General features: G+C 36.4%; 1 long non-coding RNA gene across 1 annotated transcript; it reads right to left on the bottom strand.

The window, feature by feature from the left end:
• LOC110257067 lies at window positions 1–25,132 on the bottom strand. Its single transcript, XR_002339242.1, has 3 exons — window positions 24,876–25,132; window positions 18,716–18,839; window positions 1–39 (listed from the first exon to the last, which is right to left on the bottom strand). It is a non-coding gene; the product is annotated as an uncharacterized LOC110257067 (long non-coding RNA).

Below are 26,462 nucleotides of genomic sequence, written 5' to 3'. Positions count from 1 at the left end.
CCTTAGGTGGCTTCCATGTCGCGGCTACTACAAATGATGCTGTAATGAACATAGAAGTGGAGATATTTATTCTCGATCCTGATTTCAATTCTTTTGGATATATATCCATAAGTGGGATTATTAAACCATATGGTAATTGTCGTGGCCTGAGCACATGGGTGGAAAAATAATTTTCCAGATTCAAAGCAAGTTGAAGAAAAGACAAGTTTATTGAGACAAGAGACACCATAACACAGCAGGCCAGCTTCCTCATAATTAGGGAGCGCCAACCCCAGGCACATGGTCAGGTCTGTTTTTATAGCCCAGAGACAAAGGAGAGAGAGGAGAGATCTTACCACACACCTGCTGACCTGTTGATAGGTTGGGGGAAGGATGGGATCTTCTGATACACCTTTTGGTGGGTTGGGGACATATATTGCCCCTATACAGATGGGGTAAGGAGTTGGCCACATACCTCCAAGTAGGGGGCAGGCCAGTTTGTTCAAGGTGGGGGAGGTGAGGAGTGGGCCACACTCCTTTCCTAGTACAGAGCAGGAAGGAGTAGGCAAGGTTGCTGGGGTGTGGAGGTCCTCAGGAACATTGTAACAATTACTATGAGACAGGAAGGATTATAAAGGTCTGGTAATCCTTACCTCCCCTGGAGGCTTTTCAAATTTTTTCTCCTTGGAGAGGCCTTGAAGGCCTACAGTAATTCTATTTTTTGAGGAACTTCCATAGTGTTTTCCATAATAGCTGTACCATTTTACGATATTACTAACAATGCATATAAGTTCTCTTTTCTCTATATAACTATTCTAACATATGAGATGATATCTCATTGCAGTTTTGGCTTTCATTTCCTTGAAAATTAACAGTATTGAGCATCTTTTCATATACCCATTGCCATTTCTATGCCTTTTTTTAAAATTATAGTTGATTTACAATGTTGTGCCAATTTCTGCTGCATGACAAAGTAACCCAGTAATACATATACACACAATCTTTGTCTCATATTATCTTCCATCATGTTCCATCCCAAGAGACTAGATACAGTTTCCTATGCTATACAGTAGGCTCTTACTGGTTATCAATTCTAAATGTAATAGTTTGCATCTACTAACCCCAAACTCACAGTCCATGCTACTCCTTCCCCCTCCCCCTTGGCAACCACAAGTCTGGTCTCCAAGTCTGTGAGTCTGTTTCTGTTCTGTAGATAGATTCACTTGTGCCATATTTTAGATTCCACATATAAGTGATATCATATGGTATTTGTCTTTCTCCTTCTGACTTACTTAACTTAGTATGAGGATCTCTAGTTGCATCCATGTTGCTGCAAATGGTATTACTCTGTTCCTTTTTATGACTAAGTAGTTTCCATTGCGTATATGTACCACATCTTCTAATCCATTCCTCTGTCAATGGACATTTAGGTTATTTCCACATCTTGTCTATTATAAATAGTGCTGCTATGATCATAACAGATGCATGTATCTTTTTGAATTGTAGTTCTATCTGGATATATGCCCAGGAGAAGGATTGCTGGATCATATGGCAGTTATATATTTAGTTTTTTGAGGAAGCTCCATACTATTTTCCATAGTGGTTGTACCAATTTACATTCCCACCAACAATGAAGGAGGGTTCCCTTTTCTCCACACCCTCTCCAATATTTGTTATTTGTAGGCTTATTAATGATACACATTCTGACTGGTATAAGGTGGTACCTTATTGTAGTTTTGATTTGCATTTCTCTAATAATTAGGGATATTGAGCATTTTTTTCATGTGCTTGCTTGCCATCCTTATATCTTCTTTGGAGAAATGTCTATTTAGGTCTTTTGTCCATTTTTTGATTGGGATGTTTTGTTGTTGTTGAGTTGTATGGGTTGTTTGTATACTTTGGAGATTAAGCCTTTGTCAGTTGCATCATTTGCAACTATTGTCTCCCATTCCTTAGGCTGTCTTTTTCGGGTTTTTTTTGGTTTTTTTTTTTTTTTTTTTTTTATGGTTTCCTTTGCTGTGCAAAAGATTTTAAGTTTGATTAGGTCCAGTTGGTTTACTTTTTTTTATTTCAATTACCTTGGGAGACTGACCTAAGAAAACATTTATGAGGTTTATGTCAGAGAATGTTTTGCCTATGTTCTCTTCTAGGAGTTTTATGCTGTCTTGTCTTATGTTTAAGTCTTTACGCAATTTTGAGTTTATTTTTGTTCATGGTGTGAGGTCTATGTCTCCTTTTGAGAAATGTCTTTTCAAGTCTTTTGCCCATTTCCACAATTCGATTTTGATAATTTTTCCCATTTATTGTTAAATGCACACTTCCCACCCTTTATATTTTATTAATTTTAATTAACTAAAACTGGGATAAAATCTTGAGGCTTGACAGATTTTTTAAAAAGCCATGATAGGAAAAGTAATTAAAATAAACGTTACACTGATGTCTAAATGAGATACTTTCAATAATATTATCCACTCAGAATTGAGCTATCTTTCTTAGTCCATGTGATTCTGAAATGTTTGGACTGTATCTCTCTTTTGGAGAAGAGAGATACCGTCAATTTAGAGCAAAGATCTTGGGGAAAAAAATAATTTTTAAGAACTATAAAAGCATCTATTCCCCCAGATAAATTCCAGGTTCAAACTAGGAACTTCTCTACTTTGCAGAAGAAAGAGATGTGAATTCAATTTTATCCCACTCCAATCATTTATACCAAGAAAACTCCCAAGAAATGTCATCTGAATTGGTAAATTTGTGGAACTGGCTTTATATGACAATATGAAAGGCCATCAATTTACTGCTTCCCAAACTTGTCTGCCTTTAGAGCCACTTGTGGCACTTTTTAAAAATATGCATATTTCTGAGCCTCTAAGAAAACCCATCAAAGCAGAGACATAGACAGAGGTCTATGAGACCAGAAATTTGTTTTAATAAGCTTTTCTGAACTCTTCTGCAGCCAGTCTGGTGCCTCAGCACCCTGGGCTTTGGAAGCCAGGCTGTACTGACCTATCTTTGGAGAAATATTTGTCTTAATTTTGTGCTATGCCTGCATACAGTTGAATTTTCTTAAGGAAATATACATTTTCCATAGATGTTTTGGAATACAGAACTGGATTACTGCAGGAAAAACTCCCAGGTCTTGCCCCTACCACTCCATGAGAAAGAACCATTTAAAAACATGTAATATATTTTAATCTAATAACTAAAACTTTGGATAATGTTTGAATAGTTATATTATTGTTTTGTGTTGAGATAGTTCTATTGAGAGGCCACAAGTCACAATGAAGCCCTATCAGCAGGGGATACTCCCATCCAAGATCAGAAAATAAGGACTTAGACTCACAGTAAGATGGGAACTCCCCTCTCTCGGTCTATGGTTGATAGATTTTAGACTCAGGAGTAGAGACCTTCTCCTGGAGAGCTACCTGGGCTTAAGGGGTAAAGAAAGCAGGCCTCTACCATAGATACATAGGTAAGAAATTAGGCAAGGAAGCCACTGTGTGCTTTAAAGCAGCCATAGTGATCTACACATACATATACATATATAAATATATATATAAATATATACATAAAATTTAGACTCAATCTCCTTCTTAGAATGGGCCATGCCTCTGGATCCATAAATTCATCCTCTGTATGGTGGCTTGGAGAGTGAAATTTTTATCTTGACTTCAAACTTTAACAAGGCTCATTGATTAGACAATATACTGCCCCTAGACTGATTTGAGGCTGAAAAGCTACAATGTATCTTACTGATTTGAACTGTCAATGATGTCCAATGGTCAGAGACAGAACCTATTTATATAAATCCATATCCTGACTCTAGGTATAAAAATCAAAGCAATATAAATATATACATTATGTATGGTTACAAGTCCAAAATAGGAAGAGATTTCTAATAGATAAGACTTTGTGAAACAAGCCACCTTGTAGTGTCAATTATATTTCCTTAGCAATGCTTTGAAAATTTCAGTTAAGAGTAGAGAGTATTTATCTTTCATATTTATCCAGCAAGAAGGCCCTCTTTCATCTTGAAAGGATTACTGGCTCCATTATAAAAATATTATGCTTTTATCATCTAGGGGTTTGGTACTTGACACAAATGCCTGATGAATAAAACTACTTCTGCATTTAAAAAGGGCATCCCATATATGTTCTAGTTTTATTAGCATAGCACCAAAACAGCATGGTACCAGTATTACAACTCAAATACTTAAGCTCCACCTTTACTTCTTTAAATTTGTCATTTCAAAATTAAATGTATATGTCACAAATAGCTTCTTAGGGACAGTGTCTTCAAATTTCAAATATATTTTAGTTTTTTGTTTTTTTTTTTTTTGACTTTTTGTCTTTTTAGGACTGCACACACTGCATATGGAGGGTCCCAGGCTAGGGGTCAAATCAGAGCTGTTGCTGCCAGCCTACACCAGAGCCACAGCAATGAGGGATTGGAGCCGCATCTGTGACCTACACCACAGCTCATGGCAATGCCAGATCCTTAACCCACTGAGCGAGGCCAGAGATTGAATTCGCAACCTCATGGTTCCTATGGTTCCTCATGGTTCCTCTGCACCACTATGGGAACTCCCTCCTTTAGTTTTTTTTAGAGATAAAATAAGAACTCAATTATTTCTTGATATTTAAAAAGTAACTTAGTAGAAAACTAGCTATTGGCCTGGTCAGAATGTGGTAGAACTATCCTGACTTTTTGATGCTCTAAGATCTTACTCAGTGGTTACCCGTGTAGGTTTGGGTTCATCTGGTTAATTATCCAACAAGGGTATGACTCCACTGATTCATAAGCTATTCATAAATGTCCCGAAAAGGTTAGCTCTATTTTGCGTCCAGGGTTTAAAAAAAAAAAAAAAAGCAAACTGGGAACTGCCAAACAGTAAATAGTCCTTTAAATACACAAAAATATTCAGGCTCATCACAACATTTGGCCTTTTGCTATTCCAAATGTTAGTTAAGTTTATGGGAAATTATATTCTGTGATTCTCTCTACTTGAACTTACTCTTCCTTCCTTACTTACACCTGATAGCAGGCAAGTTAGATCTGAGTGGGTTTAAGAATATGTATTAAACAATATTATTTCAAATTATAAAATATTTTTCCAGTTTAGTGAGGTATAACTGGCATACAGAACTGTCTAAGGTGTGTAGTATAATGATTTAACTTGGATACATCATGAAATAATTAGCATAAGTTTAGTAAACATCTATCATCTCATATGGATACAAAATTATAAAGAAACAGAAAAAAATGATTTTTCCCTTGTCATGAGAACTCTTAGGATTAGTCTTGACAATTTTCATATACAATGTTTAGCACCATTAATTATATTTATCATGTTGTACATTTTATCCCTAGTATTTATTTATCACTGGAAGTTGTACGTTTTGACTGCCTTCATCCAATTCCCTCTCCTCCCACTCCTACCTCTAGTAACCACAAATCTGCCCTCTTTTTCTATGAGTTTGTTTCTAAAGTATAATGAACCTACAACACTATGTTAGTTCCTGGTACACAACATTGTGATTGAATATTGCTACATATTTCAAAATGATCACTATGAAAAACCTAGTTACCATCTGTCACCATACAAAGCCATTACATTATTACTGATTATATTCCCCACACTGAACATTTCACATCCATGACTCATTTACTTTGTAACTGAAAGTTGGTACCTCTTAATCTCCCTCACCTATTTCTCTCCTTCCCTCTACCCCCCTTCCCCTCTGGTAACCATCTGTTTGTTCTCTGTACAACTCTGTTTCTGTTTTGCTAAATTAATCCGTTGTTTTCTTTTTTAGATTCCACAAGTAAGTGAGGTCATACAGTATTTGTCTTTCTTTGTTTGACTTATTTCACCTAGCCTAATACATCCAAGGTCCATCCACGCTGTTGCAACTGGCAAGATTTCATTCTTTTTTTGTGGTAAATGATATCCCACATCTTCTTTACTCATTCATCTATTAATGGGCACTTAAGTTGCTTTCATATCTTGGCTATTGTAAATAATGCTTTGAGAAACATAGGGGTTCATATATCATTTCAAATTAATGTTTTTGTTTTCTTAGGATAAATACCCAGGAATGGAATTACTGGATTGAATGACTATTTCTTAATTTTTTGAAGAAATGCCATATTGTTTTCATAATGGCTGTACAAGTTTATATTCCTACCAATAGTGCACAAGTGTTCCCATTTCCTCACTTTTCCAGCACTTGTTATCTCTTGTCTTTTTGATGATAGTTATTCTAACAGGTGTGAGGTGATAGCTCATTATGGTTTTGATTCGTGTTCCCTTCATAATCAGCCATGTTAAGCGGCTTTTCTTTTTTCTTTTTTTTTTTTTTTTGCCTTTTTTAGGGCTGCACACACAGCATATGGAGGTTCCCAGGCTAGGGGTCTAATCAGAGCTGTAGCTGCTGGCCTACACCAGAGCCACAGAAACACGGGATCCAAGCCACATCTGTGACCTACACCTCAGCTCATGGCAATGCCAGATCCTTAACGCACTGAGTGAGGCCAGGGATCAAACCCAAAACCTCATGGTTCCTAGTCAGGTTCGTTAACCACTGTGCCACAAGGGGAACTCCTAAGCTGCTTTTCATGTACCTATTTGCTATTTGCATGTCCTCTTTAGGAAACTGTCTATTCAATTTCTTTGCACACTTTCTAGTCAGATTAGGGTTTTTTTGCTATTGAGTTGTTTGAGTTCTTTATATCTTTTGGACATTAATTCCTTATCAGACATATGATTTGCAAGCATTTTCTTCCATTCCATAGTTTATCTTTCATTTTATTGTTTCTTTTGCTATGGAGAGGCATTTTAGCTTGATGTAGTCCCACTTAATAATTTTTGTTTTTGTTGATTGTGCTTTTGGTATCACATACAAAAAATTATTACTAATATCAATGTTAGGAAGAATTTTTCCTATGTTTTACAGTTTCTGGACCAAGGTTTTCTTTTGTGTATTATCTGTTTGGTTCAATGAGGAAGTTCCATAGCCATTCATTTACTAAATTGCAACAATGTGTCATCTAAAATTTTAACATTCTTTAGATTGAAGAATTTAATAATACTCTTGAAGCCATCTAAGAAAAATTTTTCTAGTTTTGTATGATTTTTCCCATATTTTATGGCTGTGTTGTCCACATCTAATTTTTTTCGGGAGCTGAATTTACTGAATCTTTCCAAATCTTTAAATTTTATTTTTTAAATATTTTAAGTATTTATAAGCCTTGGAGTTCCCGTCATGGTACAGCAGAAACAAATCCGACTGAGAACCATGAGGTTGCCGGTTTGATCCCTGGCCTTGCTCTGTGGGTTAAGGATCTGGTGTTGCTGTGAGCTGTGCTGTAGGTCGCAGATGCTGCTTGGATCTGACATTTCTGTGGCTCTGGCACAGGCGGGCAGCAACAGTTCCAATTAGACCCCTAGGCTGGGAATAGCCAAATGCTGCAGGTGCAGTCCTAAAAGGACAAAAGCCAAAAAAAAAAAAAAAAAAAATTTATAAGCTTTATGAAGATATATCTAGTGTATAAATAATGTACATATTTAATGTATACATTTTGATGAGTTTGGACATATGTATACACTCCTGATACCATTACCACAATAACTGGATTTTAATAGAATTTGCAATTTTCCTTATGCAAATGTATACCATCAGTTAATACAATATTTAGTTATATTACAGAATTACAATAAAAAAATGACTGGAATAAATAGATTTGTGAACATGCACAACTGTATCTCAATCAGCAAACAACCTCAATGGTGGGAAGTGTAGTAGGAAGCACACAGCCTACACTGTATACCTGGGGCATCCATCAGTGCCTTTTGCAGATAGAAAGGGTAAGATGGGTTAATCTAGCAATTTGATTAAGTGGAAATCAGTTAAGAAATCTAGAGGCAGAGATATTTGTCTGACTTTCCCACAGGGCAGTGCATTTTAACAAGCGGGTCCTTTGGACTTGAATGTTTACATTGAGAAGTTAAAAGGATTTTTCTAAGCAATGGATATGAGGAGGAAAAGCCTCTTATTTAGGCCACCTGCTATCAACCAGGCTTGTTCCTTTGTTTTGACCTTTTCATTTCCCCATAAACCACCAATAAAATATAACACGAATGAAAAAAACCAAAAGATAAAATATTAAATATTAAAATGCTCTCATAGTACATGTTCCATTGAAGGTCAAGTAAAGCTAAACTTCTAAACTGAAAGTGATGAAAAACTTCAAGATAAATGGAGTCAGAGTGCACCCAATTTGACCTGTTTTGCATTAGGGTGCAAGAAAGGGTAGTTCAGAAAATAAAATTTTAAATCGTTGTGTCCCAGGAAAAAGACCTCAAGTAGAGACTCAGGTTTATCACAAAGGACCCAGACTAGAAGCTGATAAATAATAAACTTTTCTGAATCATAAAAATGTAAACTACCTATTATGTGTGTTTGGGACAGAGCGATAAGAAAAATAAAAATGATCTGTACCCTCAAGGGTTTACAACCTAGTGGAAAAAGAAGACAAATTTAAATCAGTAGGTGAAAAGGAGTGGAAGAGGACCTGCCTTAGGGCAAATGCCAAACTGGTTCCTTCACATCCAAACTTGAATGTCTATATGAATAATTGATCAGCTGAGTATTTTAAAAGAATTAGCCAAAATCATACACATAAATAATCATGAGAAAATATTAAAAGCCAAAAGTAAGAGCATTTTAATTCCAGATGGCTAACTCTAGAACTCTAATTTGCCAGAATTAGCATGGCTTATCTCAAGGACTCCTGACCTCTAAAAATGACTTTGAGCTGTTTTTTACATAACAGACTTATGAAACTATGTGCTTATGCTCAATAATACACAGAAAAATTAGAATCTTACCTTCAATTGAAATTTCCTTAATTAAGGATCCAATTCAACCATAAACTTATTGGAATTGATGGTTTTTATTAGTAAGAAATAGAGGCTCATGTCACTTAAAATGCAAATTGGGGGATAAATAAATACTAATAAAACATGAAGTTTAAAGAATAAATAATCAAAACATTGGGAAAGCCCACAATAGACTAAATGTATCTTTACTCAGAATTAATCTAGAAGCCATTTTTTAAAAATTTACCTCAATGGCAGACTTCTAAAGAACACCCTGTGTACTCAATTAACTTTACTTTTGACAACTGAAAACAACTGGTATTTCAGTCTATTATTTATAACAAAACAGCCCCAAAACAAAAAGGCCTCAACTATTAATGGTGATTCCCCTCTAGAGAAGATGAAAAAGAAAAATAAGAGAAAGGAGAGGGAGAAAGAAGAGGAAGAATAGGAACTTTTTGCTCTCTGGCTAGAATGACCTTCTTTCTTCCCCACGATGGATTATTTCTTCTTCTCTTTCAGGTGTTTGCTTACTTTACATTCCATGTCCTCTGGCTAACCTATCCAACATTACCTGCCCCATCCCTCCCACCCTTTTACTTTCTCTCACATAACCTTCTTAATTTTCTTCATGGCTCATAGCACAGCCAGTAATTATTTGTATTATTTATTTGCTTATTTTATATTACTTTATTCTCTCTCTGTATATCATTTAAGCTGTGTGAGAATGACATTGTGTATCTTATCCCCCGACCTGTTTCTAACACCTACTGGGCACTCCGATATTTATTGAATAAGTACATAAACAAGAACCAAAACCTCTCTATGGACATCTACTGCTACTCTGCCAGACACTTTTCACCTAAGTGTCATCATTACAAGAGCTCTGCTAAGTAGACATCAACTACTTTGATTTTTTTCAGGAAAAATTTAAAAAAAAAAAGAAGAAGCTGAGGCTTAGAGCTTGAAACTGGCTCTGCCAACATCAGTTAAGGATAAGCCAGTGATGTAAATATCTTTCTGTCTGTCTCTAAAGTCTATGTTTAGCTGAGAATCTCAAGGTACAATTACCTCCTCAGTATTACACATGCTTATGTGGCAAGAAAACACAAACTCCCTCAATGATTTCCTCCTCAGCTGCTGTGGCATTTTCTATGCTGAATATAATGGGTGCGTTACCTGCATACCTCTCCCCCTCAGTCTGAGCCCCTTAAGCTCAGACTTACTTTCTTTACTGAAGAGTTTCCATAATATTTAACCTCAGTGAAATGAATGGGTTGAGGATCAAAGACATACTAGCTTTTCAAAGCAAAAGGAAAAACTAGGCTCTTTCTAACACAAAGAACTCTGGGGTAGATGGTGGCTTTATACAGTACAATACATACTCAGTAACATTAGACCATTTTACAACTTTGGTGAACTTAAAACTTTCAACTGATAAGGCATTTGAGTAAAAGAAAAGGCAGGAGCGTTGCCAAAAGTCACATAGCAATTGTGCATGTAGCAATGAGTCTATTAATTGTTGACTAATAAGTAATAACAATAAAAATAATAACTAATAATAAGTCATCACATAGTAAAGTAAAAACCTCAGATCAAAACTAAGGACTTGATTTTTTAATTACTGCCACTTAAAAGCAACATTTAAGTATTATTTACATTGGTGGGAGACCTGGGAGAAGATACCTATGTGAGTTCAGCATTATCTCTCAGACTTCCAGTTAAATTTACTAAGAAATGGAGGAAAATGAGAGGAAAAAAAAAAAAGAAGTTAATCACAGCAATTAGGGAAACTGTCATCTAAATGTTACCAGTTTTTAAGAAATGCTGCCTGTAGATCATGAACATAAAACCACCAATGTCATCCTCTGGAGAGACATCTAATGCCCCTGGACCCTATTCTTTCCATGAATCAACAGCATTTGAGGGTAAGGGCGATAGAAGACCACAGGGTATAGAAGCAGCTTTTCCAAACAAACAAACAAACAAAAAAAAAACCTGCTTGTCTCTGAGGTGATGGTAATGCAAAATAGGAGGCTGGACAAACTGTCTGGTCTGGAGACTGAGCAACGGGAAGTTGAAAATGAATTAGGTCCTGGTGCATGGGCTTGAAGTAAAGCACAGAAACAAGCATGTGGGACATGTCCTGACAGGGCTGTCCCGAGGCCCAAATCCATCTTCTCTCCTCTGAAGCTGCTAACACTAAATAGATAACACCAGCCAGCTCTCCAAGTTATGATTAACTCAAAGGGATAATTCTAATAGCAAGAAGTTTCTCAGGGAGGAAAATCTAAAATTCATATTCTATGTTTAGTATCAAACGTTATGCCTAAAGGAGCACATGAATTTGAGTAGGAATATGTTCATCACTGCATTCTTTGTATCCAAAAATTAGAATAAGCCTAATGCCCACCAAAAAAATATTTTAAAAATAAATTATGGTTCATCCATACAATATAATCCAATATAGTCATAAAATAATTATAGAAAAATTATCAACAAAATGAAGAAACGTTGACATTATATTTTATATCAAAAATATGGTTATAGGAGTTCCTGTCGTGGCACAGTGGTTAACGAATCCGACTAGGAACCATGAGGTTGCGGGTTCGGTCCCTGCCCTTGCTCAGTGGGTTAATGATCTGGTGTTGCCGTGAGCTGTGGTGTAGGTTGCAGACGCAGCTCGGATCCCGCGTTGCTGTTACTCTGGCATAGGCCGGTGGCTACAGCTCTGGTTGGACCCCTAGCCTGGGAACCTCCATATGCTGTGGGAGCGGCCCAAGAAATAGCAAAAAGACAAAAAAAAAAAAAAATCTGGTTATAAATTAGTCCGCACAATGATCATTATTTTTTGTAAATGCCTATATGAATATGTACATATATCCACAAATAACTACTCAGCCATAAAAAAGAACAAAACAATGACATTTGCAGCAACATGGAGGCAACTAGAGATTCTCATACTAAGTGAAGGAAGTCAGAAAGAGAAAGACAAATAGTAAATGATATCACTTATATGTGGAATCTAAAATATGATACACATGAACCTATCTGCAAAACAGAAATAAATTCATAGATATAAAGAACAGACTTGTGGTTGACAAGGGAGAGAAGGGAGGAAAAGAGATAGATGGGGTATTTGGGGCTGGTAGATGCCAACGATTACATTTAAAATGGATAAGCAATGAGGTACTACTATATAGCACAAGGAACTATATCCAGTCTTTTGGGACAGACCATGATGGAAGATAATATGAGGAAAAGAATATGTGTGTGTGTGTATGTGTATGATTGGGTCACCATGCTATACAGCAAAAATTGATGCAACACTGTATGTAAATAAATTATACTCAAATAAACAAATAAAACCAGAGTTAATACAAATATGCAATCATCGGTCCCATCACACCTCTCCTTAAAAGATTTCAGTAGCTTCCTATTACATATAGGAAAATGTTGACCTTCTCAACATAGCCCTCAAGGCCTTCCTTTTTAAATATTCTGCTTACATCACCAGCCTCCACTCCCATTAGTCTCCTCCACTACTCTCTAAGCTTTGCAAAATTTTTCTGTGCTTTAGGTATGCCCGTATTCTTGCCACTCAGGTTGCTAGGAATAGTTTCCCAGATCAGTCTCCTTTTGTAACACCACTACCCTTTCCATACACGCATATACACACTCACTTCCCCTCACCTTAGGAATGACTACTCGTACACAGAGCTTAGGTCAAATCATCATGTATTCAAAGAAACACTCCCTGATAACTATACCAGTTTCCTCTGATACCTCTTCATCCTTCTCATTCACATTTCTCACTACATTTAAATATTTACTTGTTGAAAGTATGACACTAAATGGTCTTAAGTTATGAGAAAATAGATTCAATCTTTCTTGTTTCCTCGTATGCAGCATGGCTTCTTGTATATTGTTAAGCACTCAAAATATATTAGGACGAATAACATAGCTGGTATCTATTAGATGCTTACTTGTCTAATGTGACTTATCTATACTAACTTATTTTAATCTTCATCACAGTCTAAGAAGTGGTTCTTGTTCCAACCCCTGTTTCAAAAATTAGGAAGCCATGACACCGATATATTGAACTTACTCAAAATGTAATCATAAGTAGAGCAAGGGTTTATATTCAGGGAGTTTAGCTCAAGACCCTGTGTTATGAACTACTACTACTAATAGCCAATGCTTATATATGGACAGAGCCAGATATTCTTCTAAATGCCTTACATAATATTGACTTACTTCAGCCTCATAACAAACCCATGAAGTAGACACTACTGCATCTGTATTTTATAGATGAAAAAACCTGGGCACAGAGAAGTTAAAGCAACTTGCCCTGGTTGTTTGATTAATAAGTGGCAGAACAAGAATCTGAACCCTAACATTCTGCTCTCAACATGACTGTGCTCCTTTGTTATGGTGGCAAAGAAAGGGAGGGAGGAATGGAGCTCTCCTTGGTGTAGGGATTATGAATGATATATTTCTTCTTAAAAATGGTGTAACAAATGCATTTTCATAATGAGAAAAAAGATATTTTTAAAAAATTATAATTTAAAATCAGTAACCATTGGTGTAAATATACCCATAAAAGCATAAACATATGACTTGGAAATTTACCTGAGTGTTTCTCTAATTCAGCTTGCTCTCTGATATTTTTGTCCACAATATCCTTACAAGTGGATTTCCAACTTCTTGTAGATCAGCCTCCAGTGTTGGCTGATAATTAACACGTACCTCAAGAAACAGTAAAGGGTCTACCCATGAACGGAAGGCTATCACCTCCCTTGCATTTAAATAGCAGATGACTGCAACAGAATCAAGTGATTCATTTGGAAAGTCATTTCACACTATGCAAATGCTGTGAGATATTGGAAAAACTAAATTTTCTCAAAGAAAATTATTTTTAATAACCCTTCAGGCTCATATGGATTAATTTCTGAACTCCTGAAGAAGCACGTTGAATAAAGTATTTTTTAATCACAAGAATTAAGATCATTGAAGGGTCCGTATGATTTTTCTCCTTGACAATGAGGGGAAAAAAATGTTTTTGGGAATTTTATTTTCTAAAACTTGTCTTCTGAGGGCCCCCTTAATTGTAACTTTCCCTACAGAAAGGGTGCCTCTGCCTCCAAAATACCCTTTATGTATTTCTACTGTAGCAGCTTTAATAGTTTACACTCCTCATTATTTATGTGCCTGCTCCTCCTTCTTACTGCCATTTTTAATTTGTTTTCCTGGCACCTAACTCATTTTAAGAAAAACAGGGTCCTAAAACAAAATTACAATCACCCAAGAAACACAGTTTCTAAACCAAAAAGTAGTTTTATGATAACTCAGATTCTTAATTTTTTACCCATTAAAATAGATATATGTGAATATTTTTTTTTGTGATTTCCCCTCCTTAGCTCTTTTTCTCCACTCTTCTCATCTTCTTTATTGTTTCTAATACCCATAAACTACCCTGGGGAAAAAATCTAACCCTCAGCCTCTTCCCCAAAGCATCTTTAATTCTCTCCCTTCCCCTTTCCTCTCATTCTGAATTTAAACCACCAAATAAATTATGTGGCAAAGAAGGAAGTAAGGAAGACCAGTATTTCTGAAAGGCAATTTTTACTATGCCCTAGCCAACTTTCATGTCAAAAGTTTAACAACTTTCTTCTGAAGGGTCCTTTTTCGTTTCCTGTCCCCAAACACTACCTATTAGTAATTTAATATGGTCTATAGCTACTGTCCTTCCATATCACTGGCTTGAAACAGACTCAAAAACGTTAATGAGAGGTTATCGTTAAACTATTTTAAGACTAATTGTAAGTGGAGAATAAAGGTCATAATACCACTATAGCAGCTAAAAGCACTTTTGCTGGCATTATCTAATTTTCACAGAACTCTAGAGACATAGGCAATTATTTTGATTATGCTTCTATAGACAAGGTGTTTTAGGCACAATGAGTAGAATAATGGAGGTCAAACATTGCTTGCACCAAAAATAGACTTATATCTACTAATAGTCATGGAAGACCTATTTGGATGACATGACTTGGCCTTCACAAAATGATCATTTATCATCCATTTGCCTAGTACAGAAAAACCCAAAGACTTAGATATTTTCATTGGTAAGCTGGAGTTGAAAGTTTAAGCCACACATGGTGATGATCAGAGAATCCCACTCTATTCTACAAAAAAGAAAAAAAAAAAGTGCTGTCTTTAAACCTGAACAGTTGATAGCCATCATTTGTGTAACAGCTTTATTTAAATGATATCCTGTAAAATAAAAAGAGAGGTTTACCTTCATTAGGAAAAAAACCTTCAAACTGTTGACTAATCCAGATTTTTGGAAGATTCGATTACTCACAATGTTATTTGCATATTCCATTTTATCTAAAAAGTTGATATCTGAATTACAGACTCTTAATCACAATTCCCACTGGCATACATTCTAAAAGTGCATAAAAGACTTTGCTTAAAATTCATCTAGACCATTTCCCTTGAAGTCATACTTCAGAATCTGCTAGCCTCCATTTAGCTTCATATTTTTGTCCTAGTTCCTCTTCACTAGAATGTCTGCCTTGCTAAGCCATTCTGGACACACCACCCAGTTTAAACTTGAATGAAGAAAGGATTAAGGTGCCAATACTTTATTTTGGAGGTAAAGGCACAGGATGGCATGGCTAAGAGAAAAAGGGAAGTGAAGCAAGCAAGAGGAGGGTGTGGCATGATGCTATGTGTTTTCACACATGCTTTCCCCTTCACAATAGCCTGCAAAAAGACACAGCAGATCATTCAACAGACTTTGGCACTCAACATCCAGGATTTCTCCAGAAGGAAGAAAGAGGAAGTGAGTCTTGTAGCAGTCAACAGAAGGAAGAAAAGAGAGGAATTCTGCCTAATTCCTTCCTGCTTCACATTTCACACTGTTCATACCACAGAGAACTATCTTCCATTATCCAGTCCTCAAGACATTTCAGGAAGCTAAAACTGCTACTCCTAGTGTGGTTCTCCAACCAAGTTAAAAGATATAAGAATGATCTAATGTAAGTGAAATGATGACCAGGACAGAAATAAGCAACATGAGGAAGAATATAGTTTTATCATTGCAATACAGACATGCAGGACATAATTACGATATATCCCACTTGCTAAGACACCAAAACTCTTGAGCAAGAAATACTCCGGCCTTCCTCAGCTGGGAAATCAATATGTTTAGGGATCAAACAGGGCTCAGACAAGATGTACTGGAGTTCAGGTCCTGACCCATGGCTAAGCCAAAGTAATAAAACTGAGAGAGCCAGAAATAGAAATAATCAGGGGCTGAGTACAAAGCAAAGGCCTTAGAGAGTATTAAAAGTTGAAGTTGAGAAAACCAAAAGCAAACGCCAAAGGTAAGTACACAGATGGCTTCAAAGTTGGTTGATGAAGTCCAAGACTAGAAGCTGGAAGAAACAAAAATGGAGCCATAACAGAACAGAAACAAGGTAAACAGAATCTCAAGCATTTGCTTTGAAAATGCTGGAAAGATGAGACATATGCCAATAGGCATTTGGCAAATCGGAAAATGTCTCTCTTAAAAGTATGTCATCATTACAAACAGAAAAAGTGTATGGGAGTAGAAGACAGATTTAAAAAAAAAAAAAATCTAGGGAGTTCCCATTGTGGTGCAGCAGAAATGAATCCCACTACTAACCATGAGGTTGTAGGTTCAATCCCTGGCCTTGCTCAGTGGGTTAAGGATCTGATGTTGCCATGAGCTGTGGTGTAGATTGCAGATATGGCTCGGATCCCGTGTTGCTGTCGCTGTGGCATAGGCTGGCAGCTATAGCTCCGATTTCACCTGTAGCCTGGGAACCTCCATATGCCTTGGGTGCTGCCCTAAAAAAGACAAAAAATAAAAATAATAATCTAGAGTTGAGCTTTATGTAACCTAACCGTCCTTTGACTACGCCAGTTTGACAACTAAAATGAAGTCACATTTTCATTAAGCATGCTATTCATCCAGTCAAAACATTGTATCAAAGGCCTATTCCGATCAAAGGACTACAGTTAGAACCTCAGTAAGCGGTGCTTACTTAAATAGTCTGAGTCCCTGTCTTCATGGATTTTGTAGTCTGATAGGGTATATAGATAATTAATAAACAAGTATATATTTACAAATTTGAAGTCTGGGAGTCAAAGGAACAAGCTTCTGTAAGAGAGAAAAGCAGGGAAAGAGAAGAGAGAATACACTTAAATGCGACAGGCAGGATTATTTTAAGGGATTGCCAATTAAACTATCATCTAAAGCATGAGAGAAAGAAAATAGTGCTAGTTGAAGAGCTCCTATTATAGAGGTGACAGGATGGTCAAGTCCCCAAAGCTAGAGAGACTGGGCTCATTAAGAAAAGAAAAGAAGTCAAGGTGGCTGGAACAACAAAAAGGAGTAACCTGAGATGAAGATGGAGATGGCCTTGTAGGCTTTGATTAAGGTTTGAATTTTATTTTAACACTAGTATCAAGCCATTTATGGGATTAATTATTTCGGTTATAACAACAGAAAGGCTTCATCCCACTTAACTACAAGAAGTCCCCTCTTAACAGGTTGCACAAAAATGGCCAAGAATCCCTAGAGGGCAATTAAACATTCCACGGATATGCCCCATTTTCACTAGCTGCCTCAGTCCCCTGCCCTGCAATAGATCATTGCCTGAAAGGCTGGGATTACCATCTCCCTTCAGTGTCTACCACTCTTCCTTAGACTGCATTGCCCCAATCACCAACGGCATGGCTAAAACAGGCAGCAACTTTAGTGGCCTTTACTGAGAGTTTGAGAGAAATGAAAGCAGAACCCAGAGAGTAATTATAACCACTGGTAGATATATCTCATATTAGAACTCATAGATCTAGATCCATCCTTGGCTTTGGACAGTCCTACATGGTCCAAGACCAGGTCACACAGTCTCCACGATACAGAGAGGCCAAATTACCTCTGATCAATCCCACCCTTTCTCCCACTTCTTATTTTCTACCCCCTAATCAGTCTCTTCCAAAGATGATTGATACTACAAATGAACTACCTTTGAAGGAAAAGTTAGCTCTCAAGGTCTTCTTACCCACATGGGTGTGATACACCCCTGTGATCCTGGGCTACACTAAAACCCAACAATGTGATTTCAATAAATACTGAACTCATCCAGTGTTTGAGATTAATATGCCACTTTAGTTTGAGCTTATCCAAACCAAGCCTCATTTCTTCTATAATTCAAGGTAAAGATGAGGCTTGCTATACATCCTCCTAAAGCATCTGTTCATATGATGAAGCAGCAAGTTTTAGACATAGTTCATTCTTGATTCTTATTTAAAATAGACTTAATTCCCTCAAGAATAGAGCTACAGGTATGTAACCTTCTCTATCATATAAACCATCTCTAAACTATTTTGCTCCATTCAAATGACAGTGTCTCACAAAATCTTCAAATTTGTAGTACGTCTCCATTTTACTTATGCATAACAAAAATTTTACTTTGGGTCCTCCAAAACAAAGGCATAATTTGTACCAAGGGTATGTTCAAGTCCCCACTCCTAACAAAACAGACAGTGCTTAAAGCTTGAAAATATACATGTAGTTTTCTTTCTTTTTAACTTAAAAAAAACTTTTTCATTTGCCTTCTTCTCACCAAGAATTTAAGTTTAATTATAAGTCATTACAGTAAAACAGCTCTATTCTTCAAACTCTAGCTTCAAGGCTGCTCTTCAGTCTCTCACCAGACCGTTTTGCCTGATCACTTTTGCAGACCCTTCACTTTGATTCAAGTTCTTATACTTTACCCACCCCTGGGAACTATTTTTGTACTGTAAGGAGGACACCCTACCTGGCTCTCACAGCAGTTCTTCTTGTCACAGACCTCTCAGCCTGCTCTCATCATGTGGCAAGCTTCTGAGACCCCAGCCTAATTCAGAATTCTGTTCATGCACCATCCCAGCCTCCAGCATCACCTGAAAGATAAATTGGAGCTGTTATTCTCACAGTCGAGAATTTCAAGAACTCCTCTGTGAAACGATGCTGCGACGCACACACGACAGCATCTCTGAAGCCAATATAGCTCAATCTCACCTCCACTGGAGTTCAGTGAATTGTAGGGGAACTGCAAACTTTATTAAGCATGGGGGAAAATGTGCTCGAAGCTTTCAATGCCAAGCTCCCTGGCCTTCAATGCTGTACCCACTACCCCACCCCTTCACCCACTCTAACCCTTGCCCAGTGGCCATGGATGGCTACCCTTTTAGTCCATGGCTATTTTTTCCCATAGCTATTCTAGTAGTGCCCTCCATTGGGAGGTAATTCAAATGCAACTAAAGAAGCCTGATGGAAAAAGAATCATACAATAAAGGGTCAACATAATTTAGTATTTACCAAGTGCCTAAGGACTATCCCAGAGATAATCATCTCCTACCTGGATACTTTCTAGTTCTATATCTTGAATAGATATCTGGGTACATCAGATAAGGGTCAGATAGATTTTTTTCTTCCAACTGGGAAGTCCACTGATTAAAGACCAACTAGTTTGACAGATAGTACCAGATAAGCCATATCATCAACAACAGCACCAAAATTAGCCACAGAAATAAACAAAAGGGAAGGAGGAAAGGGACTATACCTATACTTATAGAACTATGTATTACTTTGTCATTTAGTTATGGCTTCTTATGGAGAATCTGAAATACAATGGTCTGGTTCTTCTTTTAATTTTTATTATAGTTGATTTACAATGTTCTGTCAATTTTTGTTGTACAGCAAAGTGACCCAGTTATACATATACACATATACATTCTTTTCTCACATTATCCTCCATCATGTTCCATCACAAGTGATTATGTACAGTTCCCTGTGAAAATGCTCTACTTGTATGGTCTCAGTTTTGGAAACACTTAAAAATGTGCTCTTTAATAGCTCATTGTTATTTAAACCCTAGAAAGTGATTAATGTTCACATTTCTAGGCTGAGTTCTATTAACTAGTTTGGACTGGGGAAAACAGGCTGGTAGATGGACAGGCAGGATGTCCAACCCTGTGCCTCTGTAGAGGAGCCTACTGTCCACTCTTTGCCATGTCGTGAATCTTAACCAAATGATTCCCTTCATTCTGATGTAGTACAGCAGGGTCAGCCATTCATGTAAGAATAATTGTGTACTCAAGTGTGGTGAGCAGCTTTATAAATGAAATGATTATCATTTCTGGGCAGTTTCACACAAAAAGCATAAGGGAAAATATTGCCAATGGCACCATTCTTATCTTCCTTCCCATTTGCCACCTCTATGCCAAGAATTCCAGATAAATACACCATCAATGGAGAAGGTATATCAGACAAAGAAGTTAAAAACCCCATCGGTGGTTACGATGTGCAATCAGATTTAGGAAGCAATACAAGTTACCTCGAATACCCTCAATTGCCAATGTACCCATAAAGTGTATGTTTTATAATTTAACTAACTCTTCTCCGTAAGTGAGATTTGGTTTACTTCCAACTTTTCAATGTTAAACAAACAAACAAACAAACACTTACATTTCAGTGAATGTAGAATTCAATGTAAAATTGAATCTTTTTCTTTTTAGTAAATTTTTGGCCAAAGCTCATGAACAATTTTTAACTCTTCTGGATAATATTTAAATTATTTTGTGGAAATACTAAATCCTCTAACAGTGTTGCCAGAAAGAAATATATTGCCTAAAGTCCTATCAACATTAAATTCCATCACAATTATTAATTTGTTAGTGTAATGATTATATAACAATATAGTCAAGCTGTTTTAATTCACATTGCTGTGATAGCCCTGCAAACTTCTATGTGATAGAAGCATTGTGAATATCCTCAGATATAAACATCTAGACAAGAGATCTCAAGCTAAACACTACTTGGATTAAAAGATGTATTAATGTAGTCTTGTGATAAATAGAGATTATTCTTTTCTAGGACAAAGCTATTCAATGAATATGCAATGAGTTGAAAACATTCTAAAGGGATTTGTTTTGGGTATATAGGGAATTTCCTTTTGTCAACATTCCTCATTGCTTTGATAGCAAATTAGGCAAAATCAAACACATTCACTCTCTTTCCACTTTTGTGACCACTGATAAGGAGCTAGAAGGTTTTTAAATAGTGCAAATTAAGGCAATTTTTAGAGCAGGTTTAATAAACCTATTTAAAGCAATTTTTATTGTTCCACTAATACAAACAATAAATGAAACCAAGGTAGAGTTATAACATACAGAAATCTTATTTATGCCCTTGGCTGCCACTAAAATCTGAAGGGAACATAAGAGTATAGTCCCAGAGTCATTTCATAAAGAACAAAATTATGAAAAATTTCAGGGTCCTATACCCATGGCTATGAATCTTTGGTAATAGGCTCAGGCAGACCTGAAACAGTCCCTAGGAACACAAAAATTTTTACTACCTCTATTTTGTTTACTACATAGAAGATGGAATGAGAGCTGGTTGAACAAATATTCTCAAAGTTTGCATATAAATAAATTTTCACACAATACTACAAGTAGGTTTATTCTCTCCAAAGTTTTATCTATAAATGAATTAGAAAGCACATTCATAAATGTAAGACAGAGAGCTTCGAAGAATAGAAGATACATTGGATGACAGATTCCAGATCCAAAAAGAGCCCATTTGGGTCATAAATGGGAAAAATGAGGTTGAGGTATCTAGTTGTGGTTGAAGAAGTGTCAGTATATGCAAAGAAAACAGTGGGGCAAAGGATCCCAATGTGTCTTTCCATTGATTGCAGGCCATATGGCACAGGCTGCCGTTTACTGATTTCAAGTCATGGAACTTGGCCAAAGCTGACTTGTCCTCAACATCCCTTTCTTATTGCCTCCTCATAAGAACTTAGGGAACACAAGTTATTTTCTAGCTTCCTGAAGTATGACAGTATATTTTTGTATGGTCAAGTATGCCCAAAGAGAGATCTATTTCTTTCTCCTGGCTTCTGGGAGGTAATTGATCTCATATGTGATAGGAATATCTTTATTTAAGTGGAAACTGGCCATACTGGATTTTAGGATGTGACCACCCAAACCCTAAAAATTGGAGGCTGGCTCTGCTAAAAAGACCCAACTCATGATTTAAGGTTGGGGACTTTGGGCCATTTAGTTTCAATAGACATGGAGTTTGAGTTCCACCATGTGAACAATTAATCTCTCATACCTACATAATACCCAAATAATAACCCTGGAATAAAGCTCAAGTGAGATTCCCTGGTTGGCAATATTTTCTGTGTATTGTCACACATCAAGGGCAAGAGGGTAACATTCTCTAACTCCACAGAGAGGACAAAGGAAGCTTCAGTTGAAATTCTTTCAGACTCTGCCCTATGAGTCTCTTCCTTTAGCTGAATTTCTTCTCAGCTTTATTAAGACATAACTGGCATATAACCTTGTATAAATTTAAAAGATATAATGTGATCATCTGGTGACATATATATTGTAAATATATTGTGTGTTACTAAGCACAGTAAGGTTAGTTAACACATCCATCACCTCACATAGGTACCATTTTCCTTTGCTGAGTTTTATCTATATCCTTTCCTGTATTAAATCTTAACCTTGGATATAAGAGACTTCAGTGAATTCTGTGAGTTATCCTAAAAGGTTAGCTAACCTAAGGGTATGTATATATGTATGTATGAATGTGTGTGTGTGTATACACACACACATTCATACATATTGAGCTTCCTCAAAAACAAAATTATTTTGTGCCTGTTCAAATTGCTGCTCTATGCCTGGGGGTCAACTTACCTTATTTTATGCAAACTCCACAATCACTGCACTGATATGAGGGCAAACTTCTTATATGAGAGAAAACTAAAATTTTTTATTTCTTTTTTATCTTTTTAAAAGATGAAATTTCTTTGTGTTTTATAGTATTTCACCCAGACTTTTGAGATTATTCTCTTTAAGCATTAGGAATAGAACCATAGTTTTAGGTAAGTGCCATCCTAGGTCCTAATTGTCATGGGTCAGTAATCTATTTCACACAGAAATATATGAAAAGTACTATATAGTAATAAAATCAGGCACTCCACTTCCTAGCTGCTGATTCATTCTTAATTTTCTCCTCTTCCTGACCTTCTGAAATAGTAATTTATCTCTTCCGACATATGTTCTAGATACCCCAGAGATTATTTCATTCATTAAATATTCTTTACTAGGAGATATGACTAAGGTCAATTTAATCAGCTCTAAAAAAAGTGGAAAATTGACTTTAAGTGAAAAAGCTTCCTATTGCTTAGCAGAAAAATGAAATTGTACCCTTATTTGACACCATATACAAAAATAAACTCAAAAAAGATACAGATTTAAACATAAGACATGAAATTGTAAAACTACTAGAAGAAAACATAGGATAAAAGCTTCTTGACATTAATCTGGGCAATGAGTTTTTTATTATGACACCAGAAGCACAGGGAACAAAAATAAAAATGGACAAATACGGTTGCATCAAACTTAAAAGCTTCTTGTAACAAAGGAAACAATCAACAGAGTGAAGAGACAACCTGTATTTTAGAGAAGATACTGTAACCATATATCGGATAAGGGATTAATATAAAAATATATAATGAATTCAAACAACTCGATAGCAAGAAAACAATCAACTCAATTTTAAAATAAGCAAGGTGGAGTTCCCATTGTGGCTCAGTGGTTAACGAATCCGACTAGGAACCATGAGGTTGTGGGTTCAATCCCTGGCCTTGCTCAGTGGGTTAAGGATCCGGTGTTGCAGTGAGCTGTGGTGTAGGTTGCAGATGCGGCTAGGATCCTGCGTTGCTGTGGCTCTGGCGTAGGCCAGCGGCTACATCTCCAACTGGACCCCTAGTATGGGAATCTCCATATACTGCGGGAGCAGCCTTAGAAAAGGCAGAAAGACAAAATAAATGAATAAATAAATAAATAAAATAAGCAAGGTACCTGAGTAAACACTTAAGAAAAGTGGATATACAGATGGCAAGCAGGTATATGAAAAATGCTCAACATCACTAATTGTTGGGTAAATGCAAATCAGAACCACAATGAGATTTCTCCTCACATTTGTTGGAATGGTGATTATCAAACACACAAGAAATGGGAGCTCTCTGGTGGCCTAGCAGTTAAGGAACTGGTTTGGGTCACTGCTGTGGTGCAAGTTTGATCCCTGGCCTGAAAACTTTTGTATACCATAGGTGTGGCCAAAAAAAGACAGGAAATAACAAGTGTTGGTGAGGACTTGAATAACTGGATAAGGAAAATATGGTAACAGCATACAATGGAATAATATTCAGCCTTACCAAAAAAAGGAAATCTTGTCATTTGCAACAACAAAGATGAATCTATAGGACTTTATGCTAAATGAGATAGAAAGCCAGACAGAAAGACTAATACTTCTTAATCTCACTTATGTGTGGAATCCAAAAATGTTGAACTATTAGAAGCAGAAAGTACAAAAGTGGTTACCAGTGACTAATAAGTGGAGGAAATAGGGAAATATTGGTCAAAGGGTAAAAAACACCAGACATCCAGGATGAATATGTCTGGAGAGTTAATGTACAGAATGGTGACTATATTACTAATAAAGTATAACATACTTAAAATTTGCTAAGAGTAGATAGATCTTAACTGTTCCCAGCCAAAAAAAAAAAAGGTATGATATAAAATAAAAACAGATATGGCTAGGAAAGCCATATGCATGCTTAAGTCCTTATCAAAAGATTGAGTTTTAATCAGCCATTTTTATTCATAGTTGATTCTATTTTACAACCCAGTTTAAAAATCTCCATTAATGATCTGTTAAATTCAGCCATAATAACCAGGAAGCACTAGTGATTTTCTCTTTCTTCCATCTCTGTCTTAAGCCATGAGGTGATCTGGTATTTTATCTGCCTTTCATTGTTAATATAGAAAACTTTATATCAAATACTTCACCACTGTGTAACTTGGGCTCCATATTTCTATCTTCTAATAATACATTCTTTACCAAGTATTGCTTACCTTAAAGCTAATGCCACGTGTTTTGTTTGTTTTGTTTTTTTCCATAGCAGGTCTCCACTTAGTGTTCTAAGAATTGCCTTAATCAATTCAGGCAAGCCATGTAGTGGGAACACTGATGCAAAAATCTCATTGGCTTACAAAACTGAACCCGGAGTTCTTGTTCATCTTTCATGGCTTTCCCAGGCTAGCATTAGCTCTGCTTCACAGCACCTTCACGCCAGGACCCAGGCTGAAGGGGAAGCCCAATCTACACATCCAGTTCTGTGGTGAAAGGAAAATAAAGATTGGCAGAACATGGAATGGCTCTTAAAGTTTCTAATGAAAAAAGGTATATGCCACTTCTGTTTATATTCTGTTGTCCAAAGCAATTACAAAGGCTTGTCTTATATTAATGGGGCAATAAATAAATAAATAAATAACCTTCTCACAGGGGCAGTCAGTAAATACCTTGGCCAAAAATAAAAATCTATCATACCATTGTTCATAGACCTAATGCATTTTTTTACTTAATCACTGACCACAAGACTGAGAAAGGATAGGTGTGGAAAATATGCTAAAATACACAGGGCCAATTACCACAAACTTAAGCAACTCAAACAATGCCCGTTTATTATTTCACAGTTCTGTAGGTCAAAAGTCTGGGTGGGCCCAGCTCTGTCCTCTGCCTCACACCTCGCAAATCGAAGTCAAAATGTTAACCAGCAGAGCTCTGGATCAAACTTATCCAGCCTTATTCAGGTTGTTGGCAATATCCAATCCCTTGTAGTTAGAAGACTGAGGCCATTATTTTCCTTTCTAGCTCAGTTGGGAACTTCTCTTTCAGCTCCTTAGGGCCACCCTCTCTTCACCTTTCTCACTTCACCCTCTCTGCTTTTAAGGACCTATGTGATTAGATCAGGCACGCTCAGATAACAGTCCTATCTAAGGTCAAATTTGCAATATAACAAAATCACAAGGATGATATCTCATTGTATTCAGAGGTTCCAGTGATTAGGGAAGGAATCTTGGAAGGCCATTTGAGAAATTCTGCCTACTATACCAACCCTTAACAGACCTTAAACATTCAAGATGCTTCAGAGAGAACACCAAACTTATCAATGTCATTTAATTGTTTATAATATCTCATCTCCTTAATTTTCTAAAATGTTCACTGATCTATATTTTATTTATTCATTTAATTGATAACTGGAGTACCTGCCATGTTCCAGGTACTATTCTAGATACTGTGATACCCAGCAAAACACGAATGCCTCTCAATTATGATAGGTGAACAAAGGTAGATAAGAAGTGTATATTACATGATCCTATTTTATAAAATACTGATGAGTAAGTTTATTATCTTGATTATGGTGGCAAAATTTCATGACCATATATAATACATACATCAAAACATGGAACATTATACATATTATTTACTTGTGCAGTCACCCTATGTTAATTATACCTCAGTAAAGTTATTAAAGCCACACATGTAAAATACACATTTTTTAAAAGCCTAGTATCTGTCTCCCCAAATTTCATATATTTGAAGTATTAACCCTTAGTACCAAAGAACATGACTATATGTGGAGAAAGGGTCTTTTGAGA

The sequence above is a fragment of the Sus scrofa genome, chromosome 1 (genome assembly GCF_000003025.6).
Source record: "Sus scrofa isolate TJ Tabasco breed Duroc chromosome 1, Sscrofa11.1, whole genome shotgun sequence".
In the NCBI taxonomy this organism is placed as follows: Eukaryota; Metazoa; Chordata; class Mammalia; order Artiodactyla; family Suidae; genus Sus; species Sus scrofa.
Note: the sequence above shows the minus strand (reverse complement) of the source record. Positions and strands in the feature narration are given on the sequence as shown.